This window comes from Dreissena polymorpha, chromosome 14 (assembly GCF_020536995.1).
Source record: "Dreissena polymorpha isolate Duluth1 chromosome 14, UMN_Dpol_1.0, whole genome shotgun sequence".
NCBI classification, from domain to species: domain Eukaryota; kingdom Metazoa; phylum Mollusca; class Bivalvia; order Myida; family Dreissenidae; genus Dreissena; species Dreissena polymorpha.
In genome coordinates, this window is record NC_068368.1 from 75,040,718 (window position 1) to 75,043,545 (window position 2,828).

Consider the following 2,828-nt stretch of genomic DNA (forward strand, 5'->3'; position numbering starts at 1 on the left):
TCCAAAAAAACAACAACAGGGCTTTGAACAAGTGACTTTCAATAGGGGTCATCTACTGTGCAAGGGCCAATATATATGTGAAGTATCAAGACAATCGATTGATTCGTTGACGAGTTATAAATCGGAAACGATTTTACACTTATTGTGACAGTGACCTTTGACCTTTGATCTAATGACCCAATATGAATAGGGGTCATCTACTGTCCAAGGCCAATGCACATTGATGGAACAAGCCAAACGGTCAATTGATTGACAAGTTATTTGATCGGAAACGATTTTCACAATAATTGTGACATTGACTTATACCTTTTATCTAGCGTTTCAATTTCGATAGAGGTCATCTACTCTCCAAAGCAAATGCACATCGGTTAATTCGCTGGAAATTTATTAATCGGAAACGATTTTCATACTAATTGTTACAGTGACCTTGACCTTTTACCCAGTGACCCCACTGTCCAATAGGTTAAATTGTCAACGAGTTATTGATCGGAAACGAACTGGTCTACCGTCAGACAGGTGGACAGACAGACCGACCAACATACAGCAAAACAATGTACCCCTACTTCTACAATGGCGGGGGACATAATTATTTAAGCAATAATATAATGGGTTTTATCACACTCATTGATGCATTTCCAGAATCCTGAATATTAATAAAACTATTTTTGTTAGATTCTCTGTATTTAGATATAGAATTTAGCGATCAATAATATATGTGTTTCTATGTACGTGTAACAAGTGTACTTATTGAGCTTTCCATAAAATTAAGAATGTGTGATTTCGATGGCGTTTTTTTCCCCGTTGTTTTTTTCCTTTAAACAATCTTTTGTTAAGAAAGTCTTATCCCTATACGCCGAATTTCGAAACAAGGACACATCTATTATGATATAGTGTTTTACAAAAGAATATTAAGTAGATCATGGGCAACGTGCGCATGACGTATGACGTGTCAACTGTTAACTTTAAATGACACGTGGCTGTATCATTAGGAGGTGTCTTGGTACTGGAAAAACACGTTAAACCTTGCCAAATACATTTTTTACGAAAAGAATACTAACATTAAATTTCGCAACTATTGACAACGCGACGCATAAAATAATAAATAAGTAAAAATAGACAAAAATAATGGATAACAAAAACTAAAATATTAAAACGGGCATGTTTAAATTTAAGTAATGTTGAAGTTGTATACAACTGTACCGGATAACTTTGACAATCAATGCTGTTATAAAAATAAATCATTTATTCTAAATCATGTTTATTTTTTATTTATTTATCAATTCTAAGTTAGTTTTTTTTGCCGCTTAATAGGGAACAAGAACCTTATCCTTAATTGTCATTCAAGAAGTATAACAATATGACAGTTTCTAACTTGATTATAAATTAACTACGAACCCATCACGAATCATTTAACTACACACAATTCCTAATTATTACTAAATTGTTCAAATAATAAATGCTGAAAAGATAATTTTTCACGGACCGAACCTCATGAATCGTTTTATATATAGTAATGCATTCAATATATTGCTAAAATGGGGGCTTTAGGCGTGACAATCACTAGGATAAATTGACATATTTTTAATCCCATTGGAAGTAATCATCAGGTGCGCTGAATTTAGGTCATGCAGTTCAATTCGTACCTCAAACTGTGTTCACCATAAATAAAGATCGTTTGTACCATTGCGCCTTCAATCACATCCCTTCGTTTCTTTATACAATGAGAGTGACCATTGTACATTACAATCTTTAATGTCAGTTATATCCGAACATGTTTGAAGAGATATCGATAAACATGTTTGGAATTCAACCAAATAATAGTCAACTATTCACACGGATACAAAACCAATTTCTTAACAGATTGTATTACATTTGTTAGACTTTAAGTGTAGTTTTATTCACAATATGGATACAATGAAGTACGAATGTGTATCTTACAAGAAAAGATATGTCGATCTATCTTTACAGAAATGGGTATTCTGAACCATTGTTAGACGTATTAAATGAGCTTTAATAAATGATGTATTATTCAATATTGTCACCAGTAATTATTATTTGAGAAATTAGTAAGAAATAATTAATTAGAAATAAGAAATTTGTTAATTTTATGAAAGTTATGTAACATGTATAAAGACAATTCTGTAAACTACGCATTTTGTACTTGAAACGACAGAAAGCAATGCATGAACCAAATAGAAAATAATAAAAAATAATTTAACATTCGTGATATGTACTGTATTTAAGAAATGAAAATTTCTTACAGCATTTCTAGATCCGGCATTTCTTCAAATACACCGTCGTCAATGGATTCGAGTGCGTTGGAGTTAAAAACCTTCAACAACAAAAAAAAACACGTAAACTTACGCAACGAATGATAACTATACTGCCATTAAATACTTTAACAAATATATTAAATAATCTTATACTTTTTAACATTCGTCTGCTTTTGTATCTATATGGAAAAGGCAAGCAAATGTCTATATTCAAAAACAAAATTAAGCAACAGACAAAAATAGTTCACTGTTTCATTGATAAACAGCATTCTTCACAGACATGTGTCTATTGTAACTCACAGACTGCGTAGTTTTGCCAAGCCCCTGAACGTCGCCCGGGAAATGTTGCGCAATCGGTTTTTAGCTAGGTGCCTGAAAAATATCAACCAGCAACATGTGATTAACCATTCAAGTAACATATGTCAACATAATTAAAATTTACCCGGTGAGGAATTAAAAGAACATCGGTAATAGTTGTGACTCAGGTACCTATAGTAACAGACAACGTCATGGCATTAGCATTCCATTTATAAATTTCATGATAATACATGCAGC